The sequence below is a fragment of the Rhodnius prolixus genome, unplaced genomic scaffold (assembly GCF_049639745.1).
Source record: "Rhodnius prolixus isolate KJV_2025 unplaced genomic scaffold, Rpr scaffold_2, whole genome shotgun sequence".
Lineage (NCBI taxonomy): Eukaryota > Metazoa > Arthropoda > Insecta > Hemiptera > Reduviidae > Rhodnius > Rhodnius prolixus.
In genome coordinates this window covers 49916143-49928743 of record NW_027411592.1, presented here as the reverse complement: position 1 = coordinate 49928743, position 12601 = coordinate 49916143, and the positions used below count along the sequence as shown (strand labels likewise).

The window sequence follows — 12601 nt, the reverse complement described above, 5'->3', positions numbered from 1 at the left end:
AAAAAGCAAAAAAAGAGCAGAAACTATCTAATTGCAGAAGTCTACGGTTTAAAAATGCAGAGAATCTGTAAAGTTTGCAAATTAACCGACAGACGGATGTAATACTAAATCAAAATCATTCATTCTGTAATTATTTATCTTTTCAAATTACTCTCTACAAAAGATGGCAATTATTGTACTTCCCTTAAATTTGGCTAATATATACGTATAATCTTTTCACTTACATTCAAAAATTGCATACAAAATTTAAGTTCTAAGTTACTTTGGAGCCATGGAAGTTAGGCTTGACTCTACCATGAGTTTAATGTATGAAGTTTTAAGCAGAGTTAAGTTATTATAAAAGTTCCAGTTGAAGCAAATTTGTCCATACCCCAGAATCTGGAGTTTTTCTAATTAATTAATGAGAAATGCACACTAAAAGAAATCTGTAAAAGTTAATCTATATTTTTCCTAGCATCATCTCGTTTTTCAGCAAGAAGAAGCCTCCAAGCCACTACGACTCCTGACAGAGCATTCTTATTAAATCCAAATGGATTTCTTTTCCTTTAACGAAGATATTGTCCACAAACAGACAATCAAACAGTTACCTTTTCTGAACGTGCAGGGCATTTATTTGAACCCTTTACTTACGATGCCTTTTCAGATGCAAAGTCGGTACTATAAAGCACCCTTCGGTGTACTTTATTTTTACGGCTGTCACTCAAACAGTCGGCCTGCTTAACCTAGTCAAGCACAAACTCGTAAGTAAGTTCTATTTTCTTGGTGTTCTGTATGCAAATGCAGATTTTTAATTTCTCAATCAAAAATTCTATAATTAGTTTTAGGTTTTGATTGGCTATCTGTGTTGACCCCCTTTTCCATTCAAAAGAGCTCTGATTCCATTCCATTAGAACACACTTTCCTTTTAAGAATGTGATAAGTTGATTTTTACTGCTTTTAAAAGCTTTCGGGAATTTTGCAATTCACTCGTCTTTCTCTCCCGGCAAATTAAATAATTATAATGGACCCATTTTCTTTTTTAGGAATTGATAATTACAATAGTGGAAAGACTTATCATTATTAAAGAATAGCAATTGGAACAGTGATTATCACTGACTGTGTGATTTTTTTTCATACATTTTTAAAAGTAATAATTATTTGGAGCTACAAATTCACACCTAAAGCTGAAATTGATCTGCCACTACAAGGTTAAAATTTGTAGTAAATGTTATTCAGAAATTAGAATGTTCAATAGTTTAAGATAAATTTCCTGCCTTTTTACCTGATTATTGAAAACAAAGTTAATGATTCAAACAACTTATCTTTTAATTTATTGACCCATACAATTTTCAAAACAATCTTTATTTTAAAAAAATTATAATTTTGTGTAATCCCATTTAGATTAACTCACACAAATACTGAAATCTCAATTTAGTCACTAGCATCGCTTAATCTCTCTCCTGTAAAAAGCATTTCCTCCCAGATTAAATTGTGCATGAAATCATTTAAGATTAGAGAAAATCGATAGTTCTGTTTTCTAAAAATTCCAGGCAAAAAAAAAAAAAAAAATACTCCTGAGGAAGAATTTTGACAAAATCTTTTTAAAAATCACTTTTCGTGTTCAGCAGCTCACCAACTATGTACTGCCAATCCCAAATTCGAAACTCTGCAAGAACTTAGTTATGCGCTCACTCGTAAATTGGAGAAGATAAAGAAACAAAAGAAGAAAACACGTTGAACGTAAATAAAAACATGAAGATTAGTTGTCTAGTAAATGTTGCATTCACCTAGTGTATACGTTGGAACTGTCATAAAAAGTGTAATCTTACTGCTATAACTGCTGAATAATCAATGCATTTTCTACAAGAATTCATTCCCGTGTATAAAGTGTTTCATGTTTTACTAAGAGTTCTATCAATAATTAAAAGTAAATGCCAAATAGTAGTAACTTGATTTCAAGAAAAAAAATTTATAAGTTATATTACACGCTTTTCTTAGTTTTATCATTGAAACAACTTATTTTATGTAGCAACCACTTCATAGAACTTTTCAGTAAATTAAAACTTGTAATTGTTGGAACGCCCTAAAGCACCTTTCACTTAATTTGTTTCTCGCTTCACAGAGCCACTCCTTCCTTCCTGACATAAAAATCAATAAGCCATTTCACAGCATGCTGCAGTAGTTATGTTCTCTACCATTTATACTAGTGATTAGTTTTTTATAATTTCTATATCATTCAGACAATTATCTCTCTTGGAAATAGCTAGAAAAAATGAATATTTGAAATAAGATCCTGTTGGAAGAATTCTGTTCACATTTGTTATTTTAAGTAGTGACATGGATTGCATGGAAAGAATAGTGTGGATAAAGTAAATCGAGGAATAAAACAAAAATTAAATTAAAACATTTGTCTTGCAAAATATTATTGGAAATGTCACGATACTCCTAGACATCTCATAAAAAGTAATCAAACAAAATAATATAAAAAATATTCTAATTTTCTTATATTTCTTTTAGAGAAATGTCAACCTCTTTTAGTGATTTTTTTTAGTCTAGTAAATACCAAAGATATAACTTAAAAAATGTCAATTTCAAGAAAAAGACTTTAATGAGCACCAGTCAATCTAGGCATGTAGTTGGTCTGTATTCTTTAGAAGCAGTAAAAAATAAAAAAAAATACACAAGTACCTGTTCTTTAATCCAGTTTGATGACACAAATATTTAAAATTAAAAAGATCCTTATAAAAATAAATAAATGAAAAATTAAATCACATGGCACTGATTGGGGATGTAACTTGTTATTTCACTGGTGTATTATGTGTAGAGGTCACTAACATAGCAAACACTGCACAGAGCCCGTATATGACGTAGTTAGGTGATAGACACCATACAGCGGCGTACAACTTACTGAACTAAAGAGAAGTAGGAGGGCGGCTTGGAGTAGGTGCTGCGACTACTAGCGGCCTCTAGCGGCTAATATGAGCCCCCAGGCTGACGTCACTCCTATAATGCCTAGAACTGCCCCCATTTTGCCGCCTCGCGCACTCTTGACCTTCGGCTGCCTCCTCATTCACTATTGTGTGGACCACCAACCAAACCATAGCTTATTATTTGACACTTCGATCAACCACTTAGATTCTTGTTTTGACAAAGAATTACTGTTCTCTAAACTTCTATTAATTAAACAATAAGATTAATGGGTATAACGTAATTAGTAAAAGCTTCAGCTAATTTCCCAAAGAGTAGGCATTATTTTTATAATCAAATTCCTCACGAACAAAACAGTTTATAGTACGACGCGAATACACAAAGAGTCTTATCCTACACCAACTTTCTACGTCACCAGTAACCTCTTTTTTTATGATGCTAACCATCAGCGACATTAAGCAATATTTGTGCGTTGTTGGGCAGCACTGCCAAGAAGCTTTGTATCAAATATTTCAGAACCATTACTGGTGATTCTTGATTGTTCTTCCTTCAACTAAACTGTAACTTCCACAATAGAGCTTTAACTTCAGCAACTTCTTCTCCAGAAATAACATTAGATGTTCAGATGAAGTTCCCACTTCTTAGCCTCTGCTCATAACAAGATAAGGGCCCCCACCATTGCTATCCATGCATATGTAACTAGTGCCGAAATCATGAGTAGAGCACATGGCTGCAAAAGCAGTGTGAAAGAGAAGATAAATTGCTGATCAATCAAAATGGTAGGATCCATCAAGATCTGTCCAGAAGATATGACCTGCTTTATGCTTTACAAAGCAATCTTGACTTGTGATACAGCAGTGAAAGACAAAAAAAAATATCATTATCTATTTGGACGCAGATGAAAGACGATCTAAACTATATCGTACTTGAAGGCGTTCAATATCTGAATATAAAACGAAATTTAGCGTAATTTAAATAAAAAATATTTTCTCTGAGGAGACCGAGATCATTTTGCATTGTTTTCTACATATTATTGGACTTTAAGAAGCTTTCAATTCAATAGAAAACTTGATTCTTGCACGAACTGATCAGCAAAGCTTTAAGTCTAATAAGGTCGATTTTGGGATTAAAATTAATTATTTTTATACCAGAATAAGTAAAGAAGATTCCTTTTTTCAAAACTATACATATACATATATTTGTTCGTTGTACAGTTAAAAAAATTAAGTTTTAAGTTTGTATTTGTGGTCTAAAAGTTCTGTTTGGTGTTAAAAATTATATTACGAAAGTTCGTAATGCAACCGAACGAGTATAAAAGTAAGCATTCTTTTTATTCTTCTTTTTCATTATCTTCGTGGATGACCCTTGGTTTGGAGGACCAAGGCTAATTGTACGAGCTCAATTCATTGAGTAAACCAAGATCTTTTAATATTTTATTAACTTTAGAAAACGAAAAATTGTTTTAGAATAAAAAAAAATAGTTTGGATATAAAGTAATACGCCCAGAATCCTAAATTGTTTTAAGAAATATTTTAAACATTCTGTGAGTTGTATTAGTAAGTAAATGTAAAGCTCTAACATGCATTTAAGAAATGAAACTAAAAGAATTTTAAAGATGTGTTGTTCGACGAAGAGGCTTACATTCCGTGGTGACTCACCAATCCAGTACAACCTACTTGGTAAAATAGTTTTTTATTTTATTTTATTTTTTTTTATAAAAACAGAACAAAACTAAATATTCTTTATTTTTGAATCAGAAGTGAAACCGGTATTCGAGATTTTTATTTTATTATAAATTGTGAATCAGCTACAGTTAAATGAAAACATGTAAACTTTAAATTCAACAATTTTCAAACAATTTGAATTAGATTGTGTCAATAATAATTCTAATATTCCATCACTTACAATTACGCAATATACGAGTACTTGCATTGAATGCGTTGTGATGTTACGCTGGAACGTTACTGTGAACGCTTCCACTTTTATCTGAAGTGTCTTTTATTTTAAGCTAACTTTTAAATTAGTTTGTATTCAATGCATAAGAAATGGAATTTAGGACGATTTCAAAGTCTTCAGGAACACAACAAAAACCTTCTAAACTTAATCTGACACTTCAACGTTCCAAAAAAAAAAAAATCCAAAAGGCTGTTCTATAGAATCACACTTCCGGATTAGGTTTTCTTTAAACTTAAAATGCTGTACTTCATTGTAACACCATCACTTAATATTAAAAGAACTGTGTTTGGTTTGACATTCCATTGAGAGATGCTGAAGTTAAATTTCTCTGATTATCTCGAAAAAATTGTACCTGAAATATTTTTCAAATTAAGATCTTTCCATGTGTGCTTGTACGCATACAAAGTTTATAGAAAATTGTTTTAGGTATGTTCCAAATATTATTGAAGGAAAAGAGTCATTCAGTTCATTTAACTGCCAGTTGACAACATTTTATCTGATAACTGTGGGAGCGACAATGGTATCCAAGCGAAATGCCTAATTTGGCTTTCTCGATTTTTCTTCTTAAGCGATATCTAATCTGTATCTCATTTACTGAACACATAAAATATTACTGCGCATAAAATATCTCTTAGATAAAATTATTTTCAAATTCAGGCCACGTAAAATATATTTCAAGCAAAACTCAATTTGGAAATTTTAACAAGATCGTGTTAGTTTTTTCTAACCAGCAAGTAAGTGACAGTAAAAACTATTGATCCAAACCAAAATTCAACAAAAAAAAAGTACTTCCTTAATATTATGTAGAAGATAGTCCATAACTGAAGGTTAAATAAGTACAGACAAAAATAGTTATTAGCTAGGAGATTGGCGGACCTTCACAATAAGACAGTAACGACCCACTGATCCTCCTTGACCCAATCGGTAGTAACGGGTTGATCTCATTAAATTCATAAGTAAACTTCATTAAATTCTATTCTACCTTAATTCATCATTATCAAATAGTAAAAACTTAATTTAATCATTATTATTGCAAAACTAATGAGCTAGCAAATCTTGAGTATTCAATGAAAACAAAATAAGTAAGATTCAATTGGGGAAACAATTGATCTCCCACTCTCTCTCTTAAATTGTAAAATAAATGAATTTTATGAGCATCTCATTCCACCTCTTCACATGCATTCCATAAGTATCAGTAAAACATTCATAAAAAGCACTACGTCTTAAGGAAACAAAATGTTGATGAATTTTTAGCAAGATATCCATGATTCCCTTTTCCTTAATTGAATGAATTCTTTGAATGAATGTTAACACTTCCATAGAATGAATTCTGTAAGTAACCGTGATCATAATGAATATACTGGACCTAAATGAACGTTGTGATTACCCAGTAATTATTTACAGAATCACTCTCCAAAACTTCACTGAATCAGTAGACACTCCTCTTTCACCAGATAGGAGAGATCTCACAGTCTTGTTTTTTAAAGGAGTCTAGCAGCAAGAGTTTCAATGTCTAGTAGGATGTTATCAACAAGAGTTCGAGAAAAGATATGTGATTGTAAGTTAGAAAGGAATTTCCATTTAAGCTAGCACGAATAGGTTGGTGAAAGTTATAATAAGAATTGTGCGGATACAGTTTGGTCGGAGGAGATGGAAAAAGAAGCATTTCTGGACAATAAAGAATTTAGTATTTTAGAGAGAGGATTCATTAGAAGTTTGTGCGAAGGATGAAATACCTATCAAAGGTAAAGCTAACATCTTAAAAAGCTTATATGTAGCTGATTGACAACGGAAACACAAATGTTTAATTTATAAAATTAGTACAAAGTAATTCTGATACATTATAATAAATGTTACCTACGCTAACAACTTGCTTCCTACTTGGAGTTCGGTAATTTATTATGAATTTCTTTTGTGAAACAACAATAATTTTCAACAGTTCTTGAATGCTGTTACACAACAATATATATTAAGTTACCTGAGTTAGCTCGGCACTTGGAAAGCCCCATCAGACATCCAACATTTCTTGTAGAAATCAATAACAGCGGAGTAATTCACAACACACTTTGTTTTGTTTACATCATACATAAACCTATATTTATTTAATGCATGATATAGTTTGACGTGTGCACTTTCTATGTAACAATTTGTATTGTTACTTTAATACAATTTAAGAAGTAATAATAGGGTGGGTTTTGAAAGTGAAGCCTCAGGATCGAGATGATTGGCATTATAACAGAAAAACAGTGTACTTTACATTATAAAAAAAAGATCCAATCTTAAAACCAGACTACAATTGCTTCAAATCGATTTTACTGTTAACTGATCAAATTTACTGTTTACGCATTACTGATCACACATACTTTAATGAGTCTTTTACGAGCTATTATTTTTTCTTTTAGCTCGGATATAATAACGCACCACGATCTTCCTGGATCTATTGTATACCTTTACAGGGTTTAATTAAACCTTGCAACACCTCCTTTCATTTAAGATATCTGAGAAATCTCAAAATTTCTTTTCCATTTTGTAAGATGTGCCTCTCACTTTAGTAGAGCAAGCAAAATTAAACAATATGTAAGTAATTCAAACTTTTTTAACAGAATTTTATATTTTAATTTTGTTAGACGATTCTTCTTTGTTATTTTCAAGTTTTAGAATCATTGCTAAACTGTTAGAATGAATAGCAATTTAAAAGATAAAATAAAAGATCACTTCTATTCCTGAAATTTCCAAAAAATAAATCCCAAAAAATTGTTTCAAAATAATACTGGCAAAGATATATAACGATTAAAAGGAAATTTTCAAAACTTCTTTGAAAAAGGAAAAACAATAAAAACTAAATCCATTATTGTCTGCTATTAATGTCCCGGCATTTAAAATTAAATAATCATTACTAAACAGTAATGAACTTTTGGAAAATCGCATTAAGGTGACCGATATAGGTAGAAGAGTGGGAGAATCATGTGACAGAAACCTGTCTGAATGGCGCTAGTGGCTCCTACTTGACGATCAATACGGAAAGAGACGATAAGACGCCAAAACAAGCGACGGCACAAAATACAAACTACGTTCAGAAGACAAAAAAATAGGGAGTGTTCCTCACCGTATTCCCATGGGTTTGTATTGCGTCGGGAGTGGGTCGATAGGGATATCGTAACAATGGAGAACCCGCAGAGTGACGCCTTGCTGCAAACTCTACTCTCCTTTACTAATCTTAATTCTCTCACTGTAACACAATTGATTTCAGTTTGTCCTCTTTTTATCATGAAAACTTATTTTTATAGCAGAAATACATTCTATTTTAAGTAAAATGTTATATTCCATTTCAATGTGTACTAATGTCTTGCTTTAATGCAACCACGTTGTAGTATTTGTTCAATCTGTAACTCTTTTCAAAAACACTGATATTTTAAAATATTTAACGAGGTAAACAGTGGTAGATCAGAATAACTTTGCTTAGAGAGTACTTGTAGATATATTGTGATTTGCTACATGTGTCAGGGATAAGCGCGTGGAATGCGGTTGCCTTTACAGAGACGTGGAAGTTAATTATGATGATGAGCTTAAGTATGCCTGTAGGTTCATTAAACCCAAGTATCATCTTACGACAGCTAACTAACTCTGCTTAAGCGAGCCGAACTATCTGTGAGTGTTGGAGCTGTTAGCGATGTTAGACTGAGGTAACGGCAGCGACCCAATATTGGCCCAATAGCTCCTAGTTTTTAGATGACTTGATCTGCTTCATAGAACCAAAAAAGCAGCGTTGCATCACCAGAGCAGGCTCTAAAATTGGAGGTGTACAAAACTTTGGCTAAAAGGTACTTAAATCACGGAATGTTATCTCACAAAATCTATAGCTTTGTAGATAATGGATTCCTCGTAACTACTCTACGTTAACTTCGACAGTCATGAAGGAGTATCTCTGGAGTCCAGAAAGACGCAGGCTCTTAAAATTATGATGAAAAGTAAATAAATAAGTATTTACTGTATCTTAAACGGTGAATTTGGCAATAACGTCGCTAGATGTCGACTACAGTCATGAGTCAAGGCTCGAGAGAAGAGTTGACTTTACGATGAGTATTTCCAGAAATTATTGTATACACCCATAGTCAGTAAGAGTTCATAATAAAAGAGTCGACAATCTCACCAGGAAATACGAAGAGTATGCACTTCTAAATTGGAATCCACCAGCTTAGTGCCTAATTATCCTGACAAAAAGGATTCGGTGTAAATTTACCTTTCAAAGTTGAAGGCGCTAATTTCTCTATTAACGGATCACAAGACCATTTGTAAAAAAAAAAAATCTATCTGTAGTAGATGCAGTCGAGCCACCCAAGATGGCTTTTTTGCCACTCAATCTATCTGACAAGTAAGCAACTTGCTCTCAACCAAGGCTCAATTACCGAACTGGTAACAATGAGAAGACATCGTTCTCTTTCGGAAATGTTTTTGTGACGATTATATTTCTCGAAGTGAACACTATTTATGCCAGAAAATAGCACACAAGATTGTAGTTACTGATTTCTCTAAGATTTATGAATAGCTCGCAAATAGCACGTGTAAGAGGGCCGCCTTAACTTGTACGGCATACAGAAAACACTGAGACCTGATACTTCCCTGATTAATACAGTAAATAAACATGTTATAAAAACCATCCTTAGCATAAGTTCTACACCTGTTATTTTTTTAGTTTAAAGAAATTTGATATTTTAGAATTATAGTAATTGAAAGTAAGTTAGAGTCATGTTTCTCAACAGACCTCCATTATTTCGCTTCAGGCCTCTGTACTAGTTGATAAATGAAGTAAATCTTTAAGACCGCCAGAAAAATGTATATTTTACTTCATGTTCTCTAATGCCTATGATTTTTCGTTTTGTTTCTGCAATCTAAAATAATTTAGTTTTGGAATATAACCAGGGATCTGATAATTTAAATGAATCTTTTACGAGGAATAAGCAATTTTAAAAGTTTGTTTTTTAATTTTACTCAGTAGTGGAGAATCTACTAATATGCTAAACCATTTCCTACATTTTTTTTTCCTTCTATAGACATAATGGAAGTTTTATACACAATCTTTTTCTACAACCTGCTGGATGGAACTACAATACTGTAGCTAGTTATTAAGGGCAGTGTAGCTTGACGAACACCTGTGTAGATTCTCTGGCATCGTTTTGTATATAACTTGTGCGGCTCCGTGTGCACTAAGTATTCTGTATAGGTTTATTAGTATGGTAAGACCACAACAGCTGCATGTACTTCGAAATGAGAGACATGCGCCGAGAGGCGTGTCATTTTACGCTATTCAAAAATATTGTGTATAAAACAAAATGCAGAAGTGTTTAAAAAAAAAGTTGAAATTTCTTACATAATTAATTTTGCCTATTTTTAGATTTATCAATTTTCAACTGTTTACCTTCTCTCATTCCTGGTATCCAATTGTTTGAAATTTTACTAGAAAGGCAAATTTTTGAGGTCTTTCAACAATTGTTTTGAGCTCATGGTTTATAAGAGAAAGAGTGTGTACCAGAATAAATAAAAAACAAAAAGAATATCACTGAAAGCACAATGTTGTGTTTCTGTTTTTGAAACTGTTCTTTATTAGCTGAATTCTTAACCCGCAAGTGTCACTGCACTTACTCTATTTTTCAGTTTTTATGGCACCAAAAATTTTCTTTTCATTTCGGAAACTTTAGTTGAACATAAATGCCTTTAATTTTTTACTTTAAACATATTTCTAGGGAAATATACTTATGATTTGAGATAAAATTTAGCATCGAATCCATTTTTGGCTGGTTTTCTTTTTGATATTTTCTTTTATGTAGAAGAAATAATAATTCTGAAAATAAAAATGCATACTTTAACAAATAAATCGTATTATTTAAGCGATTCTGGTCGTAACGTATCTGAAGAATAAATTATTCTGATTTACGGTGCATGTTAAGTTTCTCAAAACCATAATTCAGCGAAAGCAATTCTTGAACATCTGGATGGAGGCCCTGTTCTTAGACATCCAACGTTTGAATAGAGAAAAAAAAAAACTCATTTAGACGCATATAAATTCGGCGAAAATCTCAGGGCTAAGCAACTATTCTGAAAAAGTGCTGAAGCCTTCAGCACTGTGGGCCCAGCGGAATATGAGAAAGCTGAGCTTAGGCCACTAAAGATACTTCCCGGATCTTGAATTTCTTAAGATAATAGATTGGAGGCAGAAATATTTTATTTTTTGCTCTGGGCCTCCCTACCATGTTCCAATCACTGGGCTTACATGTACTGGCGAATGTTCTCCTTTTTCTCGAAGCAACACCATTCAAAAATGTTGCTCTATTTAAGTTATACATCGTTCTAGAACATAAATATTTTTCTCGCATATTACTTGGGAAGTTTCAGAATTTTTTTTCAGTACCAACGAATAGTTTCAACGAATTACAAATTGCAGATGGAAAGTATCATTTGCTGAGAACAGTACATGTTTGAAGGTCAATCAGTAAAATCGTCACCTTGGAAATAAACAGCTGGTGAAATGGAATATTTTGTTTTGTTCCAAGATAATTAATATGCAAGAAATTAGTAAGTTGCTCTATGTGAACTGCATTCTTATAACTTATTTATTAACTTATTAATTCTTATTTATTAAGAATGTTATTAACAGTAGATGATTTAATAAAATAATTTTTTTAGTACAATACAATGGGATTCTTCTGGTGAAGATAATTTTATACACCTTCATCCGATAGGACAATATTTTTATGTTAATCAATTCGACATTAAAGAGGAAAGTGGTACCTCTAATTATTTCTTATAGGCGATTCTTCAAGAAGAAGGATGAAGACTAAGTTATGACATATCGTACTCTTTCCTGGCTGTGATATCCAACGCTATCCATCTGCCAGACTTCATTTCTTCCTTACCTGTTAGCCCAAATCCGAACATTCGATACAAAACTTATTTTATTTATTTATTTTTGCACATCGACTACCGAAGTCATCATTTTAAGTTACTCTCTTCTTTTGGCCAGTCGAGCTGGGTCAACTCTCAATACTAAACTTATTAAAATCTCTCTCAAGTGTAGACATATTTATTGTCCACACACACTTTGCAATATAGACAAACGCTGAAGAGCTATGATTTTCGGTCCGATATCTCATAACTCGGTTAAAAGTTTAAACTGTCACTGAAATGAAAAATCAACTTTGATTTATTATGAAATTAAAGAAAATGTGTATGTCAGAATTGAGAAATCTGGACTTCCAGAATTACAGAAAGTCTTGTTTAATGTTTACATCAGATTTTTAAACTTCCGATACTATAATGAATTAAATCTCTCATTAAATGTAAATAAGTAAGTTTTCTCAATTTTCTTAAGCATTTTTTGTTATTAATCTCTGCACGAACAGTGGTGCGCCGTCATGCTTCAGAGATTTTTTTGGCGGACTTAATTTGTAAGTCTAATCATGGGAACTCTCTGATTGTATCTTCAGCAGATGGTTCTAATTTTATTGTTTTTACAATCTTCCTATAAAATGTCTCGAGAATTAAAAAAAATTATAACAGGTGTGGGTTTAATTTATTCTTCGATACATTATCTGCTGAAATGAGAAATTTCATTTTGTCAAATTAAGATTTTATACCTTTTGAATTATGTTGATTCTTTTAGAATTTATTATTTATCATAAGGTATTAATTAGATTTTGAATTTAAAATAAATTCATATTATAGGTGTAAATGTAATAAGAGA

At 32.0% G+C, this 12601-nt stretch overlaps 1 protein-coding gene across 1 annotated transcript in view; it reads right to left on the bottom strand.

Moving 5' to 3' along the window:
• The window catches only part of wnd (Mitogen-activated protein kinase kinase kinase 13 wallenda), a 40376-nt gene extending 37459 nt beyond the window's left edge, over positions 1 to 2917 (bottom strand). Inside the window, exon 1 of the mRNA XM_074119789.1 lies at positions 2668 to 2917. The gene's annotated coding sequence lies outside the window, so the exon portion shown is untranslated. The remainder of the gene's footprint in view (positions 1 to 2667) is intronic.
• Positions 2918 to 12601: the final 9684 nt, after the last annotated feature.